Genomic DNA, 23,866 nt, shown 5'->3' with positions numbered 1-23,866 from the left:
TCGCAAAAGAATTTGCTTCAACTTTTCGTGTTTATCGCTGATTGGCTGAAAAGGGGGGTTCTACGACGTAGTGATGACGTATAACAACAAAGGGGCTCCCAAGCGGCTGACGAAACAGGTTTTGTTCGAATTGTCCACCTCAATTTCTGGCGGTTTAAAGACACGTCAGCATTAAACTAGTGATGCAAGAGCAGAGAAAGAATAACGATGATGAACTTACGTTTGAGTTATGTACACGTCAGCACTTTCAAGGCGAAGGGACTGGAGAAAATACGGGGAAAACGAGTTGCAATCGACAAGGCCGCTCGAAGTTTCGCGCTAAATATAGACATTCTCCTCGGCTAGAGCACAACCGTTGTTGGTAACCGCAGTTTGAGTGTATCAGTCAAACCTTAGCTTCTGAGTTAAAAAGCCATTTATCCGTCTTTCTTAGTATTTGTTAACTTTATTTATCACAAAATACTTGACTAATTCGACCGTCTCTTGGTGCCAGGGTGCATTGTGATCGGGTCAGCTTCAAATAGCTTATATTTCTCTAGGGGAGCATGTGGGGATGTAGCTCAGATGGTAGAGCGCTCGCTTAGCATGTGAGAGGTACGGGGATCGATACCCTGCATCTCCAATCTTTTTTTCTCCTCGGAATATTTATTTTACTTGGTACTTCATAATCCAAACGTGTGAACGTTAATTTTGTTCTCCTTATTATTTTTTCAATTAAGAATAACAGTAATAATGAACACTTACCAAATCGCCCCTTCTCACCAGAGCTCACGGCACACATGATTTTCGCCTGTGATTGCTGTAATATACCAGAATGACTAAGGTTAATTTAATTCAGTTTATTTCCTTTTTTTCTGTGTTTTGCTGAAGTTGTTCATATGCGCATCTTCCCTGATTTCACAAGGCATAAAGAGGTACACAAATTAATAATTACGTCAAGACATGACTGAATCAATCAATGATAAATGTCCTGATGGCTTTATACGTGAAATAATAACAGAAAAAAAATAATTATATGTATGAATTTCGAAATGACCACAAGACAGGTTAATGCCTCAGTTGAAGGCGGGTAGGTTTGATTATTACACTCGGTTTGGTGTTGTGGTTGTTGTTGTTGTTGTTGTTGTTTGTGTTGTTGTTGTTGTTGTTGTTGTTGTTGTTTGTGTTGTTGTTGTTGGTTTTGTTGTTGTTGTTGTTGGTGGTGGTGTTGTTGTTGTCGTTGTTTGTGGTGTTGTTGGGCGTGTTTTCTTGGAGGGGGAATTTTTTCTTGATTCTCTTCTTTGTATGTTTCAAGTTAAAACTTGGCACTCAGGTACATTATGCACTATAAAAAGTTCCGTTTTTTGAATCCGGCTTATATTCGAACATGACAGATTACTGTTACCATGCTTGCAACACGGCCACAAAACAAAATACAAAAATTGACATAATAGTGGTTTAAAAGAATGAAGAAAGCAAGAGACCGAACGATTCACTTTGTGTCCTTGAATCGGAAGCATTAAAGACACACTCCTTCTCGTCAAAACAATTCGAGTTACTGAATTAGCGTGGTGGGGATGTAGCTCAGATGGTAGAGCGCTCGCTTAGCATGTGAGAGGTACGGGGATCGATACCCTGCATCTCCAAACTTTTGTTCTCCTCGGAATAATCATTTTACGAGGTATGTTATAATCAAAACGCTTCTAAACTTATTTCATCTTCTTATTTTTTTTAAATTAAGAATTATATTAATGAACACTTATTAATCGCCCTTTCTCACCGGAGCTCACGGCAATGTACAACAGCAAAATACACACATATACACACCGGCACACACACATTCACACACAAACACACACACAAACACACACACACCTGATTTTCGCCTGTGATTGCTGTAATATACCAGAATGACTTATGCTAATTTAATTAAAATGGCGTTCAGTTTTATTTCCCATCTTTGTGTGTTTTGCTCAAGTTGTTCATACTGCGTATTTTCATTTCACAAGTCGGCATTAACAGGTACACGAATGAATTAATCAATCATACATTTCCTGATGGCTTTATACGTGAACAAATAACGAAATAATAAATGGAATTAAAAATTTTTTATTTCAAAATGACCACAAGAAAGGTTAATGCCTGTGTCACGAACTGAAACCTCTGCTGAACAATCCTTCCTATTGCGGTCAATGCGCATGCGCCAATCTTGGACTTAAAAAATGCGACCCTTTGACCGAACGAACCATGGGTTAGGGTTAGGGTTAGGATTAGGGTTAGGGTTAGGGTAAGGGTTAGGGTTAGGTTGTTCACGACCTGATTAATCTCCCCATCTTAGCGCATGCGCATTGACCGCAATGAGAAGGATTGTTCAGGCAGAGGTTTCAGTTCGTGACACCTGCACTGAGTTTAAAACGGGGTAGGTTTGATTATCACACTGGTTTGATGTTTTTGTTGTTGTTGTTTTAATGTTGTTGTTGCTGTTGTTGTTGTTTGTGTTTCTTTTTTATTACTATTTTTTTTTTTTTTTTTTTGTGGGGGGGGGGGGGGACTTTTATTGTATTGCTCTTATTTGTATGTTTCAAGTTAGAGCTTGGAACTCAGATACATTTTACACAATAAAGAGTTTTCTGAATTCGGTTTATACTCGAACATGACACATTACTGTTACCATGCTTGCAACGGCTACAAAACCAAAGATGAGCTAATGGACAAAATAATACTGACAAAATAGTGGTTTTAGGGAATACAAATACACGTATAACACTTGGTATAATTATAGTAAGCAGAGGTACTCGAACGGAGTGCGCACTTTGAAGCCGTTTCAGCAGGCACAGGCCATTGATTTCAGGGCAGAAGATGTTTTGGCACAGTGGTTAGCAAAGTGTATCTACATGATCCATGACAACTTAGTGACTGCATGACTGTTGAAAAAGAAAAAGAAACATCGATCTGTTTAGCATAACATATTCGAGCAAATTTACGAGCGAGAAAAAGTTTGGAGATGCGGGGTATCGATCCCCGTACCTCTCACATGCTAAGCGAGCGCTCTACCATCTGAGCTACATCCCCTGATGTCCTGCCTTACAAGCTTGGATGTACTGTTTCACAGTTTCATGCCACGGGTTTAGGGAGACAAAGTGTGTCGTTCCGTCTTCTGAGTAAGAACAAGTTTCATTGAATGAAAACCAACCAATATGTTGCTGTTTGGTTTTACATTTAATAGGTATATGGTGTTAAGATTTTAGTTTGAAAAAAGAACGCTGTCGTTTAAAATGCTTTTTTGCTCAGAGCACTGCTGAAGCAGCGATTTGTCTTTTTGTCGAAGATAAGGATATAAACAGTCATTTGTTAAATATTCTAAACGAACGAGCTTTGTTCAAACTATAATCTGGACATCATACCTGTAACATTTACAGGCACATGACAACAGTTTGAGTGTGACTGTAAATATAAATTAAAAAAACACACACACAAATCGATCGGTTTCCAATCAATGACATGCAATTTTATTCTGAAACGAATAAAAGCGCAGAGAAAAAAGAACGACGCACTGTGTGTCCCTGAACCGGCGGCATGAAACTTTGGAACACTACATCCAAACAAGAAGGAGTGAATCTTTACAAAAAGCCACCAAGCAGAATATCAGGGGATGTAGCTCAGATGGTTGAGCGCTCGCTTAACATGTGGGAGGTACGGGGATCGATACATCGTATCTCCAGTCTTTTTGCTCTCTGGTAAATTTGCTTGTTTGTTTTGCTTAACAGATCGACGTGTTTCTTTTTTTTCTTCTGCTGTCATCAACACAACAACTAGTCACTGAGTCTTCATGCATGACTCATGAAGACACACACATATTGGTAGGAATTTTGGTTTGTTTGTTTTTACGGGTTTCTCCCTTTCTTTCATGCTTGCTGCGCTTGTGTATTGTGGAGGGATGGTGTTATCTCATGTAAAAGCCTGGCCAGATCTAAATTATGGAACACATTTTCCAAGCTATAGAAGGAGTCATATGAATCTTTACAAAAAGCGACATGGCAATACATATGGGGATGTAGCTCAGATGGTAGAGCGCTCGCTTAGCATGTGAGAGGTACGGGGATCGATACCCCGCATCTCCAATCTTTTTGCTCGTCGGTTATAACATTAAAAAAGCTGTAATAATTCTTTATCGACGCTGTTGTTTCTTTTTCTTTTTAAAATGTTCTGTTGAAATACCTCCTACACATCTGAGTGTAAAATATGGAGAATTTCTGATTGCCAGATCGATTGCTTTAGCGGCTGCCTGTATTCATCCCAAACAAACATTTGCTTCCCCGAAAGAAAGATAACAAGAAAGAAAGAAAGAACAAGTCGCGTAAGGCGAAAATACAATATTTAGTCAAGTAGCTGCCATTTTTCAGCAAGACCGTATACTCGTAGCATCGTCAGTCCACCGCTCATGGCAAAGGCAGTGAAATTGACAAGAAGAGCGGGGTAGTAGTTGCGCTGAGAAGGATAGCACGCTTTTCTGTACCTCTCTTTGTTTTAACTTTCTGAGCGTGTTTTTAATCCAAACATATCATATCTATATGTTTTTGGAATCAGGAACCGACAAGGAATAAGATGAAAGTGTTTTTAAATTGATTTGGACAATTTAAATTTGATAATAATTTTTATATATTTAATTTTCAGAGCTTGTTTTTAATCCGAATATAACATATTTATATGTTTTTGGAATCAGCAAATGATGGAGAATAAGATAAACGTAAATTTGGATCGTTTTATAAATTTTTATTTTTTTTTACAATTTTTAGATTTTTAATGACCAAAGTCATTAATTAATTTTTAAGCCACCAAGCTGAAATGCAATACAGAACCCCGGGCTTCGTCGAAGATTACTTGACCAAAATTTCAACCAATTTGGTTGAAAAATGAGGGCGTGACAGTGCCGCCTCAACTTTCACGAAAAGCCGGATATGACGTCATCAAAGACATTTATCAAAAAAATGAAAAACACGTTCGGGGATTTCATACCCAGGAACTCTCATGTAAAATTTCATAAAGATCGGTCCAGTAGTTTAGTCTGAATCGCTCTACACACACACACAGACACACACACACACACACACACACACACACACACGCACATACACCACGACCCTCGTTTCGATTCCCCCTCGATGTTAAAATATTTAGTCAAAACTTGACTAAATATAAAAAGAAAGACAGAGAGACAGAAAGAAAGAAGAAAAAAGTGATGAGGTAAACATACTGATCTTCAACAAAAGATTGGTCAGTTTGCCTGCGATAATTCTATTACCTGTTTACAAACGAGCACCTCCAGAAGACCGGGCGACTATGGAAAAATGTATCCAGGCGAGAAGGGGATAAGATATCAGGGGATGTAGCTCAGATGGTAGAGCGCTCGCTTAGCATGTGAGAGGTATGGGGATCGATACCCCGCATTTCCATTGGACCAACCCTTTTGCTCCTCAGTAAACTTAATTCGCTGTATCGTTTCCTTTTAAACAAATCGACGTGTTTCTTGTTTTCTGTTGTTTCTATAGTGTCATCGTAGAATGTCATTGTTCATTTTGTTTGTAGTTTTCTACAATTGATGTTGTTGTCTATCTTTTCACCTTTTTTATCAACCGTTCCCAGTAAATTGTTGGCGTTTATCGCTGTAGCCTTGAGGTAAGGCAGTTTGATTCAGGTAACACATTCTTTTCATATTCTACACTTTAGAGATAAATTGTCTCAAACTAGCTGAAATCTAAAACTGGGCATACCTGTACAATCCACAGACAAATGACTGGGATTAGAGAGAGAAAAAACCACATACACAAAACAGGCACCATACATGTATGAAACTAGTTTTAGGTTGAACTATGACAAAGGGTTTGTCTTTTTTTTCCACAATGATGCAGTAATATTCAAGAACATTAAATGTCACAAATTCAAAGAAGCTGTTGCAAGGTACCAAACTTTATAGACAACAAAGAGAGAAACGTAGTATGACGCAAAATCATTGTAAAAAGAGACCATTTTTACTTTGAAATTCGATTCATTCTGAAAACTTCTTTTATAATTATGTCCAAGGAACATAATCATAACCAAATACATATAACGGATTACTAGGACAGAGTTAATTTGGGACACTGTTTTTGAATGTGATCCACTCCCGACCAAAAGACGCCACTTTTTCCAAGCTGGAAGGACTGAATTTTTACAAAAATCCACCTTACATGATCAGGGGATGTAGCTCAGATGGAAGAGCGCTCGCTTAGCATGTGAGAGGTACGGGGATCGATCCCTGCATCTCCAAAAAATGTTCATTACAATTCTTGTAATTTTGCTTCTTTTGTTTTGTGTTGTTGTCTTTTGTTTGTTGGTTCAGTCTTTTATGCTTGTTCGTAACATTGTGTGTGGAGAACTATTTTCATATTTTGGACAGATGGATGGATGAATTGGTGGACGGATTAACTGATTGATGGACTCAGTGACTGACTTACTTATTTACTTAACTTCATTGAATATCCGTTAACTTTTTATTTCGAAGAATTGAGTTCAACAATGATCAAAGACCAGTACTTATCGTAGATGTAAATGCTTGTATAACTGTGTTTTAATTTTAAATGTGTCAAGCGCAAAGAGCATACTTGTAAAGTTATGATGTTGCGCTATATAAATGCTCATTTATTATTATTATTATTATTATTATTATTATTATTATTATTATTATTATTATTATTATTATTATTATTATTATTACTTAAAATGTACACGTGTCACAAGTTGACAGTGACGATTTGATCTGGCTTGTGCTTCGTGTTTTTCTCTTTAAAACAATGCAAAGCAGTTCCGTGTACCTGCATGTTATGCTGAGATAAATGTCTGATTTTCCATCTTTCTTTCTGATATCTATTTATTTATTTATTAGATTTGAAGATTCAAAACACTTTCAAAATCATCTTACTGCCCCAGGAATTAAAGTGATAATGTGACATTTTTGACTAACCATTTGATTCGGAATTGATGGCTGAATATCAATGTTGTTTGTTTGTTTGAGTGAGTCAGCGTCTTTTGTTTGCCCTTAATAACATGTTTGTGTGTCATTTTTCTCCTTTGTTATGGATTTTTGTTTTCTCTCTCTCTCTCTCTCTCTCTCTCTCTCTCTCTCTCTCTCTCTCTCTCTCTCTCTCTCTCTCTCTCTTACGGCCTGTGACCCATTCAAATCATTGCTTGATTACCACCGTATTATAACACATCTGAGCTACACAGTTCACAACTCTCCACTATCATGTCCACCATCGTCACTGTGTCCATCGGAAGAGCCTGCAGAACTTTAAAACAAGGCCTCAGCCAAAGGATGCAGCACAGACTCCAGCTCAGTCTTCTTCTCTTGAAGCTTCTCCGCGCTAGCGCTCTGGTGAGAGTCCAACCACTCCATCACCTCGCTCACGGCCTGCTTGGCCTTCTGTACCTGCTCCTCACTGACGTCTGAAGAACTCTTCTCCTCGAGATCGTCCAGCTGCCGCTTGGCCGTGTACGCCATAGCCTCCAGACCGTTTCGGGCCTCTGTCAGCTCGCGGAATTTCTTGTCCTCCTCCTCGAACACCTCGGCATCGTGAACCATCCGGTCAATGTCCTCAGGGGTGAGTCCGTCTCCTGATCGTTCGATGGTGATGTCGTTCTTCTGGCCCGTACCTTTGTTGTTTGTTTGTTTGAGTGAGTCAGCGTCTTTTGTTTGCCCTTAATAACACGTTTGTGTGTCATTTTTCTCCTTTGTTATGGATTTTTGTTTTCTTTCACTTTTCCTGTAATTCTCTCTCTCTCTCTCTCTCTCTCTCTCTCTCTCTCTCTCTCTCTCTCTCTCTCTCTCTCTCTCTCTCTCTCTCTCTCTCTCTCTCGCTCTCTTTCTCTCTCTCACTCCCTCTCTCTCTCTCTCTCTCTCTCTCTCTCTCTGGCACACACTCGGATTTTTCGTGTCAAGCTTTTCTATCCATGTGATTATTTGTCTTGCTGAGGACGTGCATAGTTGATGTTCTGATATATCGTTTCAGTCGTATCTCAATGACATGCGTCACTTCCTGTCCCGTCATGTCACTCTGCGCAAGAGATGGACCAAGACACTGATTGGGGGACGTGTTTGCCCAGGATGACACTTCGGTACAAATCGTTCAATGCAGATTTTAATTCACCTTTGCTACACCCGCCACCTTGCCTAATTAAGGCGATGTCTCTGCTCCGCCAATCTCCCTGAACCGTTTGACTTCTCCCTCGTATGTGACGTAAGCAAAACCTGCGGTCCACGTGTGGACCGGAAAAAGCCGCAGGGAGACAACTCTTCGCGGACAAAGGGAAGCTACGCCTACTTTTGTTGTGGAAACGGACTTGGCAAGAGAAGGCGGGGCCCGGGATCGAGCATTATGCAAGTTTCTCTCCACCATTGGGACATCCTAGTGGACAATCTTTTCTATTCCCATCCAGGTTAATGAAGCTTGGGTCTGTTTGAGTACACATTTGTGGTACCAGAGGACGCCTCGCTTGACAAAGACTGCTAACATGTGGGGTCTTAAAAATGAGCGGTTTGCGGTGAGTTTGAGGCTGATTACAACAAGTTAATCTAAACTGAATCAACCTGAACGAGGTTGTCTTGTTTTTAATAGAAAGAAATAGGTGGCAAATCAGAATAAAGTAAACTGGACGATAACCAATCACCCAACCCCTTCCATCCCCCACCAAGAAGCAAGGAAATATTCGCTACAAACTATACACAGTGTGTTTTATTGATGCAAGCAACCTTTTTTTTAAATCCTGATTAAGCAAATAAATAAAAGTGATAAGCTTAATGCTATTTCAATAGTTGTAAAACAAAATGTTTATGGTTTGGAGACATTTGGGAAAAAACAACGGAAGGGGGGGGGGGGGGGGAGTAGTTGCTGCGTGCCATAATTTATGGACTCAAAGACACCACTCTTTGTCAGCACTTCATTTTGTTTCATCCTAAACTTCTGAAAGGAGGAACGGCACATTTTTCGTGCTGTGTTTTACAGCTGTTCATCTTTTCTTGTTGTGATAGAGGACATTTTTTTCGCCGACGGGATAACGCGGAAAGAGGAGGGAGAGGTGTGTGTGTGTGTGTGTGTGTGTGTGTGTGTGTGTGTGTGTGTGTGTGTGTGTGGGGGGGGGTTACCATTGTTGTCTTGTGTGCGACTACGGGAATAAAGAGGAAGTCTGTTCAGCTGAGACTGTTTGGACTCTGGGACTGAAGAGAGAGTTGGGATAATTTCGAGGAATGAACTTTGCCTTTGAGATTTTAGACAGTCGTCTGCAGAACTCGTTGCTGGCCTGTTCTTTGGTCATTCTTTTACATCTCGGCAGGGTGACTCGAATGTTTTAAAAAACATTTAGTTTCAAGTAGGCGAGATTTCTTAAAGTTAACATGCATTTTGTAAAAGTTTAAAATTGTGCGTCATGTAAACTACAAAACATTCCATTTGTGCTAATGAAGTGAACGGTTGCATATATAAATAAGTTTTTATTTAGATAGATTTAGATAGATCTATATCATTAAATAGAGAACTTTTAGCGTGTGGCCTGCACAAGATGTGATCGATAGTCGTCTGACAGGGGCCAGTTAGGCAATTATGAAGTCGGTTACACTATTTTTTAAGTTGTTCAAATCGAAATGAAGTGTCTTGAATACGTTTCTGAAAACTTGATCTAGTTTATGGTGATTGGATTGTTTGCAAAACTGAGGGAAATTGTCCCCTAATATTTAACTCTCTCTGTCAAAGGCCCCCATTGTGTTTATGTCGAGAGAATTTAACGTGAGGGTTTACGGCATGAGTTAAATTTCAAAGTCAAAGTTATCGCTTTTTCATCACGATTTTACATCCGGTTCAACACAATGCCTCGATTTTCTCAGTCTGCAAAGATTTCTAAAGCTTCTTTGAAATTGGGACACTATTCTTGAACATTACCTAGTGTGTATTCATTTCAACTCTTGGTTGAAGGGTCGGTAGAGAGCAACAACCAACCATTTCAGCTTCAACTTTCAAAGAGCGCTCCAAAAAATTCAACAAATCACAACACCAAAAATCAAAACGTGCATGAACGACACTTCTGAACAATCATCAACTCTTAATTACCCATGTCTTCTTTAAGCGGAGGTGGCAGAGGGCACTCTTCCAAAACCAACCAGCTGTTAAAAAACGCAGACTTTCTCGCCCAGCACTCTAACAACGTTAATGGGCCTCATTACTTAAAACTCAATATTCCCTGCCATGTTGTCTTGTGCGGAGTTTGAATGGATCCCGGGGTCTTTTCTCTGTCCCCGTCACTCCTGCTGCGCTCTATTTGACCAGCGTAGAAAGATGGCGGCCCAAGGGAGCTAAGTGACGGCAATGAGGTGGCTTCCCTTCAATTGCTCTTTGCATTAGGATGGCTTAGAGGTCGAGATTTGTGTGTTCATTTTGAAACAGGGATTATTTGTGAGTTCCGAGGTTGGACAGTTGGTTGACCAGTACACACGGTCAGCTAATACAAACGCACGCACGCACGCAAGCACGCACACACACACACACACACACACACACACACACACACACACACACACATACGTGTCTGAGGGGGGGATCTCTGGACATTAGCCGCAAAGAAAAATGTGTTATATCTGGACTTGTTTATTGCTAAAGCTACAGAAACGGAGTGCGAGTATAAACATGTGTCGGACTTTAAGAATACTTTTTGAGAATTTTTTTTTTTAAAACACTCATTATTGAAAGTTACACACCCAAAAATAGAGATTCTGAAACACGTGTTATATCTGGACATCCGCCACCTAAAAGTGAATGATAGCCGGACATAATTATGACCGGAAAGCTGTAAATACTATCAACTTTATCAAAATAGCGTTACATATGCGTGGTAGTACAAAAAAGCTACCAGTAATCCAGAATTATTAAAAAAAAAAATAGGAGGTGGGGGGGGGGGGGGGGGTAATTTTTTTTTTTTTTTTTTTTTTTGCGCATGAAAAGACTTAAGGCCATATTCTCGTTACAAAACCTGGGGGCGGGGGGGAAGGGGGGGTATTTTTTTTTTTTTTTTTTTTTTTTTTTTTTGCGCATGAAAAGACTTTAGGCCGGATTTTCGTTACAAAACCAAAGCTTAGTTTAAAAAAAAAAAATAAAAAAAAATTTTAAATAAAAATTTTTTTTTTTTTTTAAATAAAATAAAAAAAAAAAATTTAACCTAATAAGAATGTTTGTTAGCATGAATTAAGGTCGTGTCGCAATTTTTCAACCAAGACAAAAATTTTTATTTAGAAAATTATATTCGGAATAATTTTCAATCTTTTTTTTTTTTTTTTTTTTGCGCATGAAAAGACTTTAGGCCGGATTTTCGTTACAAAACCAAAGCTTAGTTTAAAAAAAAATAAATAAATAAATTTTAAATAAAAAAAAATAATTTTTTTTTAAATAAAAAAAAATAACAAAAATTTAACCTAATAAGAATGTTTGTTAGCATGAATTAAGGTCGTGTCGCAATTTTTCAACCAAGACAAAAAATTTTATTTAGAAAATTATATTCGGAATAATTTTCAATCTTTTAAATTTGTGTGTGTTAAAATTAAATGGCGGGATGGGGTGTTGGTAACCAAACCAACACTTTATTTCGCAAAGCTAGCGTGCGCAGCTAGAGATTGTATTCTTTGATTTTGAATTTTTGTTTGTTTGTTTGCTTAACGCCCAGCCGACCACGAAGGGCCATATCAGGGCGGTGCTGCTTTGACATATAACGTGCGCCACACACAAGACAGAAGTCGCAGCACAGGCTTCATGTCTCACCCAGTCACATTATTCTGACACCGGACCAACCAGTCCTAGCACTAACCCCATAATGCCAGACGCCAGGCGGAGCAGCCACTAGATTGCCAATTTTAAAGTCTTAGGTATGACCCGGCCGGGGTTCGAACCCACGACCTCCCGATCACGGGGCGGACGCCTTACTTCATTGTCTGTTTGATATGAGGATCGATACTTGATCTTTTTATCGTGCTTTAAAAGATTCAAGGATTGTTTGCGTTTGCTTGATCACACTAAACGGACTGGGTGGCCGAGTGGTAACGCACTTGCGCTCGGAAGCAAGAGGTTGCGAGTTCGACCCTGGGTCAGGGCGTTAGCAATTTTCTCCCCCCTTTCCTAACCTAGGTGGTGGGTTCAAGTGCTAGTCTTTCGGATGAGACGAAAAACCGAGGTCCCTTCGTGTACACTACATTGGGGTGTGCACGTTAAAGATCCCACGATTGTCAAAAGGGTCTTTCCTGGCAAAATTGCATAGGCATAGATAACAAAATTGTCCACCAAAATACCCGTGTGACTTGGAATAATAGGCCGTAAAAAGTAGGATATGCGCCGAAATGGCTGCGATCTGCTGGTCGATGTGAATGCGTGATGTATTGTGTAAAAAATTCTATCTCACACGGCATAAATAGATCCCTGCGCCTCGAGTCAGAGTCTGGAGATACGCGCGCGATATAAGACTTGAATCATATAACTAAGAACACGAGAGACTAAAAACACGAACACGCTATATTCCAACATCGGACGACTACCATTCGTGAATAACTTGATGGTTGAAAATGCAGATCTGCTAATATGCACTGCCATTACTTGTTTAAGACATGCACGGATCATATCACAAACGTGTGCTACTCCCTATAACTGAAACGTTAAAGCACCCTCACAAAAACACACTAGTAATTAATATCACAGTGGGAAGTATCCTCTTGAGCTTATACTTTAAAACGCTATTTAGCTTTGGTTCCTCAATGTTTGTTTGATGTTTGTTTGTTTTCAGGAGGGGGGGAGGGAGAGAGAGAGAGAGAGAGAGAGAGAGAGAGAGAGAGAGAGAGAGAGAGAGAGAGAGAGAGAGAGAGAGAGAGAGAGAGAGAGAGAGAGAGAGAGCATGAGTAACCATTGAATGCCATTTTCAGGTGTCATTTTTTCTTACTTGTTAATGTTTTGATTTCAAGGGAAATTGTGTTTTGATTTCAAGGGAAATTGTTTTTGATGGTTACAAAATATGATTACACTTACAGGCGAATGACACAACGTGTCCTGTTCCCTGCCACACACAGTCTTCAGTTCTTTGTCACTCATAGTGTTGAATTTACTGTCACAAACACACTCACAGCCACAGTCACACACCCTCACTTGGCGAAAACAGACTTTCTTTCTTTATTTGGTGTTTAACGTCGTTTTCAACCACGAAGGTTATATCGCGACGGGGAAAGGGGGGGAGATGGGATAGAGCCACTTGTCAATTGTTTCTTGTTCACAAAAGCACTAATCAAAAATTTGCTCCAGGGGCTTGCAACGTAGTACAATATATTACCTTACTGGGAGAATGCAAGTTTCCAGTAAAAAGGACTTAACATTTCTTACATACTGCTTGACTAAAATCTTTACAAAAATTGACTATATTCTATACAAGAAACACTTAACAAGGGTAAAAGGAGAAACAGAATCCGTTAGTCACCTCTTTCGACATGCTGGGGAGCATCGGGTAAATTCTTTCTCGTCCCAACCAATATGGGACTCCCCCTAACCCGCGGGGGTAGCGAAAACAAACACAATTCTCAAGAATCAAGTAAGCAACATATATTTTGCAAACCATAATCTGTACTGAGGTTCAATGGGAACCACATTTTTAGAGCAAAAGTTTAAAACAACACAAGAAGACTTAAAAATGTTTTCCTACTGGACAGAGCAAATACACGTAACAATGCTGCGGGTCCATACAAAAGTCATGATCAATGGGAGTTATCCACAACCCAGACAATCTCATACAAAGGACAGCTGTCATGACATCTGTCAGTGCAGACGTCCACATATTTACACCAAAAAGAAACAAGGTAAACCAGAAAACAAGAAGAGCAAACGCTCGATCGAGTCACTTTCGCAGTTCTGAATATTATATGAGGCATCAGATGGACAGGAAGAAATTGCTATTCACAACACAATGAGTCACGTTCACATAAAATTTGAGCCCGGTCACTTTTATAGTTTCCGAGAAAAGCCCAACGTTAAGTTGTGTGTTGCCGAACAGAAAAGGCTAGTTATCTCCCTTGTTTTTCTGATAACGTTCGTAAAAGGCTACAGATGTAAATACTTTGATGTAAAGAATAATCCTACAAAGTTTCAATCACATCCGATGAACTTTGTCAAAGATATAAAATGTCTAATTTTTCCTTTGACGCTGACCTGTGACCTTGAAAAAGGTCAAAGGTCAACGAAACCATCGTTAAAGTGTAGAGGTCATTGGAGGTCACGACTAAACAAAATATGAGCCCGATCGCTTTGATAGTTTCCGAGAAAAGATATAAAATGTCTAATTTTTCCTTTGACGCTGACCTGTGACCTTGAAAAAGGTCAAAGGTCAACGAAACCATCGTTAAAGTGTAGAGGTCATTGGAGGTCACGACTAAACAAAATATGAGCCCGATCGCTTTGATAGTTTCCGAGAAAAGTCCAACGTTAAGGTGGTGTCTACGGACGGCCGGCCAGACGGCCGGCCGGACAGACTAACACTGACCGATTACATAGAGTCACTTTTTCTCAAGTGACTCAAAAATCATGAAACATAATCAAGTGATACTGTAATCCGAATCAATTTTCACTTCAAAATTTGTGTCATACCAAATGTTTAGAGCAAAAGTTTAAAACAACACAAGAGATTTGAAAAGGTTTTCCAACTGCATGGGTGGGAGCAAAAAATCTGTGCTTTACGAAAAAAAAAAGTGTATGACCGGGGGGCTTGTAACCACTTTGCTTGTCGACAAAAATATTTCTTTTAACTTCCCTCAAAGTATTAAACAATGGCGACTGCACGTGAGAGGGAACAATAAAGAGACCAAAAAGCAATGTACTCACGTTAAAATGACGAACACGGAACAAATAACAGGGACGTTTCGACCTAAGGGTCTTCTTCAGGCACAAAAACACAAAAGTACACACACAAAAAAGAAGAAGAAAGACGATAGAACAAATAAAGAGGAGAACAACTGACAAAAGAACTGCACTGCACAAACCAAAGTGCAGTTTTCCCTCAAAGTGACAGGAAACTGCGGGAAATGGAATTAATATTACAGTAGGAAGTAACAGTTAAATTTAGTACATGTGCTTCATGTGTTCTTTTCATTTGCCACTTTATCTTTAATTTGGGTCCAGGATCTCCCTTCCAGTGTTTGGCTGCCTGCAATGCCCAACAAAATTTGTTTCTTTCCTGGAAGCTTTCCTCCCAAAATGGAAGCTTGAAAAAGCTTCCTCACGGCCTTCTCTTCTTCTCTCGAGAACTTGCTGTAGTTCCCTGAAACAGAAATTGACAGCTGTTCCTCAAAATGCCTTTGTTGTACATGCTAAAGACTACAAAAAATGAGCACCCAAAAAATCACACCTTCCATGGAGACAATAACGTACAAAATACAAAATAAAAAACAATACTGACAAAAATACATAATTCCCAGGCCTTCAAAGTGAGAGGAAAAGAAAAAAAACAGAATGATACAGCTAACGGGCGGGGATATAGCTCAGTTGGTAGCGCGCTGGATTTGTATTCAGTTGGCCGCTGTCAGCTTGAGTTCGATCCCAGGTTCGGCGGAAATTTATTTCACAGAGTCAACTTTGTGTGCAGACTCTCTTCGGTGTCCGAACCTCCCCCCGTGTACACTACATTGGGTGTGCACGTTAAAGATCCCACGATTGACAAAAGGGTCTTTCCTGGCAAAATTGCTTAGGCACAGTTAATAATTGTCTACCTATACCCGTGTGACTTGGAATAATAGGCCGTGAAAGGTAAATATGCGCCGAAATGGCTGCAATCTACTGGCCGTATAAAATTTCATCTCACACGGCATCACTGCAGAGCGCCTAGAACTGTACCCACGGAATATGCGCGATATAAGACTCATTGATTGATTGAACAGAGCTAACCATATCTAAAACATAGCTAAACGACTCCCAACATGAAAAAATGGTTATTTTGAGTCCCCGGCCCCCTTCAGTGAATCTGGATCACATTTTGTAAAACCGCAACAAACATTATTGAGTTTTTGGAGCGCTGTGGCAACTTTAAAACTTTTAATTTGACCCCTACCTTGTTTTAATGACTGCCAGATTACCTAACGACTTCTGAATCACACACACATTGAAAGCATTGACAAGGTTTTTGATGATGATTAAATGTTATAATTAGCTCATTAATATAAATTTGGAAGCAAGCAAAGCTCGCTGTCCACTATTTCTTGCTGGAGGGCATAGAAAGGTAAAACAAGAAGGGCAAAGCCCATACGACTCACATGCTTTACACATTTTTCCTACCAAAATACATGTGACCTTGACCCAAGGTCAAGGTCATCCAAGGTCATGCAACACAAAGCTGTTAATTCAAGACATAGGAAGTACAATGGTGCTTATTGGCTCTTTCTACCATGAGATATGGTCACTTTTAGTGGTTCACTACCTTATTTTGGTCACATTTCATAAGGGTCAAAGTGACCTTGACCTTGATCATATGTGACCAAATGTGTCTCATGAAGAAAGCATAACATGTGCCCCACATAATTTTTAAGTTTGAAACAGTTATCTTCCATAGTTCAGGGTCAAGGTCACTTCAAAATATGTATACAATCCAACTTTGAAGAGCTCCTGTGACCTTGACCTTGAAGCAAGGTAAACCAAACTGGTATCAAAAGATGGGGCTTACTTTGCCCTATATATCATATATAGGTGAGGTATTCAATCTCAAAAACTTCAGAGAAAATGGGAAAAATGTGAAAAATAGCTGTTTTTTAGGCAACATTTATGGCCCCTGCGACCTTGACCTTGAAGCAAGGTCAAGATGCTATGTATGTTTTTTGGGGCCTTGTCATCATACACCATCTTGCCAAATTTGGTACTGATAGACTGAATAGTGTCCAAGAAATATCCAACGTTAAAGTTTTCCGGACGGACGGACGTCCGGACGACTCGGGTGAGTACATAGACTCACTTTTGCTTCGCATGTGAGTAAAAAAAAAAACCACCATGTTGGTTGGATTTAAAAATTATTTTGTGGGGTGTGTATTAATACAAGGAAATGGAACGAATATGATAAAATAAAATAATCAACAAGAACAACCCAAAAATCAATGAGACCATGAATTGCATCAAAGACAGGTTAGAATTTGTGTAGTGTGACTCCTCTTTTATGGTGCATTACACTGAAGAGCACTGAAGAGCAACCGCCCTGATATTATACGTTATTTGCGTTTTTGACCAAAATATGACATTTTACACACATCTCGACAGTCATTGTTCACCTCGACTGCTAGCGCAGTCTCGGAGAACAATGACTGTCTTGATCTGTGTAAAATGTCATATTTTGGTCAAAAACGCAAATAACATTTATTTATCGATTGCATTCCTTTCAGGTACTGACTTTGTTGTTTTAACGATTGAACGAGCACACACACACTTGCAATCAAACACATAAGCTTCATATTTGGGCGTTTCAGGTTGGCCGAAACTTCAAAGGAACTACAAAACACACGTCATGTACTGACTTTGTTGTTGTTTTGACATTGAACAGCACACACACATGCAATCAAACACATGACGTGTGTTTTGTAGTTCCTTTGAAGTTTCGGTCAACCTGAAACGCCAAAATATGAAGTTTTGTATGCCTCTGACGTCACATGGCTCAAAGAAGGGAAATCCAATGTCCAATCGATACATAACCCTTTGTGGTGGACTGGGCATTAAGCAAACATACAAACAAAGAGACTGAAGAGCGCAAGTCTGCTGTATGTACACTGAGCACAAAAAGTTAAGTTCTGTGAAATTTGGAGAGCCTGCAGCTACCCAGCAAAAACACCATTAAAACCATTGATTTTTTGCTGTTTTTCAGTTTTGTGGTCGCTCTGTTTTACACACTAGATCAGCCTGACAGCGCGACAGATTTGAACGAAATTTGTATGAACCATTAGGTAAGACACCAAATAAACTTTCGAATGTAAAAAATGTAAAATATTCAGTTTAAGTCACTGTTTCAACGGTTGAAAGTGAATCAAGCCATCAAAAAACACAATTTTTGAGAGTAGATGTGGTCACGGACCAGTGACATCATACCCAGATATTGCTCAGATTCCAGAAACACATTTTTGAGCAGAAGAAAGACTGATTTTCAAATTCACGTATATTTCTGACCAAATAACTGCTGTTATCTGGGGTATACCATTGAAAAAAATATCCTTTACTTTTTTGTGCTCAGTGTATCAGTGCACGGCAATGAAAGTCACAAAGTTAAAAAGTGTGTGGAGTTGTACCTGCAATGTGTGGCCTCTCCGATGAGAGACCACATATCCCTTTTAAGGCACAGTAAGCCTCCCGCAAACCATCAAAGACACACAGTACAAACACCCTTTTGTTTGAACACTCACCGCTTGAGAATATCTGAGGTGCCTTACGTAAAGAGCCAGCAATTTTCAATGAATTTATTTTTGCATGGTTTATCTAACGCCATAGCCATCGTGGACCCCGGGGTGTGATCAACTTTCCTTTTTTTTCACAATCTAGTCGTCAGTTTCTGATTTCAATGCGACTCGCCTTATCTGCATCAGAACATTATCGTGTAACTCTGAATCTAAAATGCAACAACGACTGCGAGTCACACAAACTTAACGGTGGAGTTTGGCTTCAAAGAAGCAAGTTCAATGCAAAAAATGTGTCTGCTTCGGGAAACACTTCTTTGCGTGACAAGCTTCCGGACTCCCTTTTTGTCCATTTTTCAAAACTTCGAGTTGTACTGATCTTTTTTTGATGAAAAACAAATCTTTTAGGATTAATGAATGCTTGTGTTACAAGTCGTCAATTTATTATTTAGATTTTAGTACTAGCGCCAAAAAGCGTCTGATTTTGGTACTAGACAATCCTGCAGGCCATGCAAAAATAAAATCTTGAAAAAATGCTAGCTCTTTACGGAGGGTACTTAGGATGTTCGCAAGCGGTGAGTGTTTAAATGAAAGGGTGTTTGTACTGTGCGTAAAAAACCTGGCAATGTCTGTTCAGAAACTGATAGTTTACGTAAACCAGAGTGTGCTGACGCTTTCTGTTGTCCATTTGTCTATTATCCCTACCAAAATTACCCGTCAACATGACAGGCCACCTTCAATTTAAGGACACTTCTGGCAAGTCATTGCAGGTACCCCTGTACTATCTTTTGCAATCAGTATATAAGAAAACTAGCTATTGTAGTCTAAAAATCAGTACTGGCACAATGGTGCACAAGTGCTTTCCATGACCACTTGTGATCTGGTTTAGCTCCTTGCAGGACACATACCAATTAATTCCGTCTCTGCCATGGTTTCGGATGATCAAGAGGGCCTGCGAGCGTTGGGGCTCCGGAAGAGCCTGGGCCGCAGCAACATCTGCCTCCTCGCTGTGGCTTTTTATGAGGTGCCGGTTGAGGTGTTGAGCAAAGTACTTTTCGCAGAAGATACAAAAGTATCGCTTGCCCTCTGTCTGGATTTTGACTCCTGAAACCCATGATACTTGAATAATGAAGTTGGAAACTACATCACAAAAGAAAGGAAAAAGAGGGGTTAGTTTAAAGGTCCTTATAATAATAACAAAATATATTATATATATATACAAGTGCCGACCTTCAACAGGGTCAGGACAGCATCCCCCCAACTATTAGAGAACAATTCCAAAATTCTTTCACAGTAACAAAAACTATGTTCCTTGTTTATAAAAAATAATGACACACCTTTTATTCGCAGTTATAGCAACAACAAAGAAAACTGCCTGAAATGGAAGAGGGGGAAGACCAAATTGAATCAAATCTTATTTTACAAGGTTTGTGGCATAAGCATTACAGAAATTCTTTCTTTTTCATACTACTCTAATCATATATACACACGGACATACAAATAGAACAGAGAGAGAAAGATAATGGTTTATATTACTAAGGCCACAGACCCATATACAAACCAATGGGGGTGAGAGAGAGAGAGAGAGAGAGAAAGAGAGAGAGAGAGAGAGAGAGAGAGAGAGAGAGAGAGAGAGAGAGAGAGAGAGAGAGAGAGAGAGAGAGAGAGATTGAGAGAGAGAGAGAAAGACAGAGAGAAAGAGACGGACAGTGAGAGAGAGAGAGAGAGAAAGATAGATGGGTTCTTTTTCCCAACTATTGGTTTTTTTGGGGGGTACTCCTTTTTTTATGTCAGGTCGATTTGGGGGGTACCCTTGCTTGAGCATCGTCATGTGACCACTGTGAAAGAAATTTTTGATCAGGAAAAAAGTACCACAGAGTCAAGTGGGGTGCCTTTACTGGCCTAATAGGATTGAATGAAATGAAATGGGGATGAATGCCTTAAACATATTGCAGTAGAAGTTTAGGCAACTCTCATTCATCCCATAAACATTCTCAGTCACTGAAGACATGCGTGCATACCTTTGCTTGTATTTTCCTCCGGTGATGTCGGGCTTTTGGTACCTGCATACAGAATGAAAGTAAATTAAAACTTGTGCATGCTTAGTTTGAAATTGAACAGATCATGAACCAGGTACCAAAAATATATACCGGCACGGTTGGCCTAGTGGTAAGGTGTCCGCCCCGTGATTGGGAGGTCGTGGGTTCGAACCCCGGCCGGGTCATACCTAAGACTTTAAAATTGGCAATCTAGTGGCTGCTCCGCCTGGCGTCTGGCATTATGGGGTTAGTGCTAGGACTGGTTGGTCCGGTGTCAGAATAATGAGACTGAGTGAGACATGAAGCCTGTGCTGCGATTTCTGTCTTGTGTGTGGCGCACGTTATATGTCAAAGCAGCACCACCCTGATATGGCCCTTCGTGGTCGGCAAACAAACAAACAAACCAAAAAGATATAAACACCAAAACGCTTTTGTATGACGGCTTACTAGTGCCAGAACCTAAGGTTACCATTTTCACGTGAAAATTAGTAAATAACAGTGTTGCCTCGTTTTTGGTCACAGTAGTCGGACTTTAAGAGTCCGCACTGAGAGGCTACAACGTCCGTCAAACATCACTCTCACAATATTTCTGAAATATCTTTTAATAGAAGGCCTTATCGAGCAAGTTATCCGACGGGAAGATGCATGTCAGTTTTCTGCAATAGCACTTTCCTTAACGTTGTTTTGGGTAACTTAAAAAAGAATAATCGAGCCCAAAAACTTTTGAATCGAAGCTGCTTTTAGCAGACGGACTTTTGATCAGCTGTGCTCACACACTTTCACATATATCTTTCAATATAATTCCTTATTCGACAAGTTGTCAGGCAGACAGCTGTGCCTCATATTCATTTACACTACAACACTCATACATCTGCTTTGTAGTGTATTACTATTAGTGAAAGACAATTGATCCAAAAATGTTCGAATCGAGAGAGGAAAAATGGCGTGTGGCCGGACGTGTGCTAAAGGTCCGACCACTAGCAGACTGATCTGTTCGGTCTAGGCTAACACACTTTCACAAATGTCTTTCGATAGAATTCGTTATTCAACAAGTTGTCGGACACACAGTTGTATGTCACTGTTATCTACACTGTAACACATGCGTTCAGCTCTTATTGTTAATTTGCATCGGATTAATAGTCTACCAGCCAGCCTTCTATGTCATGTATGAAACCTGGAAATGACCCTGTTCCTGTAAATTTTTATGACGGAAATGTAATCTATAGGGTACGGAGAGTCAAATTAGCTTGGTTGCCTAAAGTTGCACTTTGGGAAATTCTCAGAATCCAAGATGGCCGCCCAACGGTCATCTTGAAGATGGTCAATATGTAACTTTTGATCCAGATGGGCTAAAGAGTCGTGTAATACCTCAATATAGGGTTTTTTGATGTCGGCGAGTTCATTTCTGAGGTTGGTTTGTCAATCCTGTCAACAGAATCCAAGATGGCCGCCAAGATGGCCGTCAAAATATATAAAAACACATTTCTCGCCATATCTGGGTTTCTAAAGCAGCTAGATTCATGATCTTAGTGCTGACCATGTTTCCAAAGGCTGGGAAGCCGTTCTGATATCACCCAGATGCAAGATGGCTGCCAAGATGGCAGGTAAACGTCATTCACGCTCAAATCAATGTCACACAAAAATAAGGAAAACGCCATATTGTTTGTCTTTTGTCTGAAAGAACATGTTAGCATCCAGTTAAAGAGGCAACTTTCAGAAAAGCCGATGGGTCTCGATGGTGGGGATGGACAGAAGGAGAGCAAGCACAAAGAGGAAGGTGAAAGAAGGCGAGCGATCGACGCAGCAGACCGGACGAAGATTGCAGAGGAACTGCAGAAGTACTCGCACCCTCTCATTGTTGAGTCCACTGCAGACCTGTTTACCCCCATAAGTGTTTTGGAGTAATGCTCAGCCCCAAAAATAGTAATCCTGGCACAAAAATAGTAATCATCCAGCATTCGTCGCTAATTACAACGCACATGACAACTGTGTCTGCGAAACGCAATCATGCACATATATCCATCATTCACAAACAAAACACATCAGTCAGTTTTTGTAGTCATCATAATTTCAAAGAAGATCACATCAAAAGCACATGCATCACTGATTCTTTTTCTTTTGCTCGTAGTAGGCCTTTTTCAGTGTGTCAAGCGCTTCTCTACTGTACTTGCGCTTGCCGAATGAGTGAGGGCGAGACTTCACCACTAGAATAAGGCTCTCCAGCGTCTCATCAGACAGACATGATCTCTGGTCAGTCCTGTGCTTTTTCACCCCATTTTGCCATTGAAAAAAACAATGCCAAACATGTGAATTGATAAAAAATAAAAAAAAATAAAAAAAATTTTTTTTTTACATTTATGAAAATTGTAGTCTTGACACGGATAGCGGAATGGCGTATTTTTTGCAGAAAATCGTAATAAATTACGCCAAAATCGTAAGGGTAAACAGGTCTGCCACTGACCTGTACAACATCGTCAACGGGCAGATCGCGCCAGCAAAAGTAGGCCTAAATGTCCAAGATGCACTCAAGATCGGCAGCACTCAAAGTGAACAGTTCGCCGCTTCGCTTCACAGCACATTCCATGGCCCGATCGAGAGGAAAGTGAAGACCATGCAGGAGATGAAAAAGGTAGTGGTTGTGAAAGACAAGGCCATCTTTGACATTGAAACATTATTCGTACGGCTTCAGATCATTAGGCAACAACGTGGTGTGAAGGCGACAGACATCTTCAAGTACGAACTCAGTCCCGTACCTCCATCTCTCATCGACGAGTTCGGGAGTTTGAGGAAAGGAGACAAGGCTGTGCTCGTCAAGTGTCATGGTGTGCCAGTCAACAACGCACCTGCACCAGACGTGGTGCTGGTCGACTCCTGTACCATGTTGTGTGGCCAGTTGCGGGGACAGCAGGAGATTTTGTCGCGAGTTTCGGCGCTCGACTGAGCCGCTATCCTCCAGCAGCACAGAAACTGGTGTTGTTTGACAGGTACCATGAGAATCAGCCAACTGCGAAGGACCACGAGAGGATGAGGAGGGCAGGGGAAGGATCAAAGGACTTCCGTCTGACACCCACAACCCCCCTCCCACACAGAGAAGCTATCATGAAGAATGCCAACAACAAACGCCTCCTCAGCAACATCCTCTGTGGACATCCTCTGCAGAACAACGTGGAGCTTGTCAGCAGTTTCGATTGTCTTGTCACCCATGAGGAGGCGGATATCACGCTGTGCAGCTACATGCTGAAGGCTGCAGCAGGCGGGGCGGAGACGATCAGGGTGCTGTGTGATGACACTGATGTGTTCGTCCTTCTCGTGTACTTGGCATGGAGGAAGAGGATACAGAAGAGCATCCAGATGGAGAAATGGGACGGCACGGTGCTTGACATTCGCGCAA

The 23,866-nt window shown here is 40.4% G+C and overlaps 1 long non-coding RNA gene and 4 other non-coding genes across 5 annotated transcripts in view; 4 read left to right on the top strand and 1 right to left on the bottom strand.

The window, feature by feature from the left end:
• LOC138959462 (uncharacterized) overlaps positions 1-23,866 on the top strand; it is a 381,943-nt gene that overhangs the window by 150,418 nt on the left and 207,659 nt on the right. The window lies entirely within an intron of this gene.
• Trnaa-agc (transfer RNA alanine (anticodon AGC)) lies at positions 550-622 on the top strand. Its single transcript has one exon. It is a non-coding gene; the product is annotated as a tRNA-Ala (tRNA).
• Positions 1,553-1,625, top strand: Trnaa-agc (transfer RNA alanine (anticodon AGC)). The gene has a single exon. It is a non-coding gene; the product is annotated as a tRNA-Ala (tRNA).
• Positions 2,979-3,051, bottom strand: Trnaa-agc (transfer RNA alanine (anticodon AGC)). The gene has a single exon. It is a non-coding gene; the product is annotated as a tRNA-Ala (tRNA).
• Positions 4,028-4,100, top strand: Trnaa-agc (transfer RNA alanine (anticodon AGC)). The gene has a single exon. It is a non-coding gene; the product is annotated as a tRNA-Ala (tRNA).

The sequence above is a fragment of the Littorina saxatilis genome, linkage group LG2, assembly GCF_037325665.1.
Source record: "Littorina saxatilis isolate snail1 linkage group LG2, US_GU_Lsax_2.0, whole genome shotgun sequence".
In the NCBI taxonomy this organism is placed as follows: domain Eukaryota; kingdom Metazoa; phylum Mollusca; class Gastropoda; order Littorinimorpha; family Littorinidae; genus Littorina; species Littorina saxatilis.
Note: the sequence above shows the minus strand (reverse complement) of the source record. Positions and strands in the feature narration are given on the sequence as shown.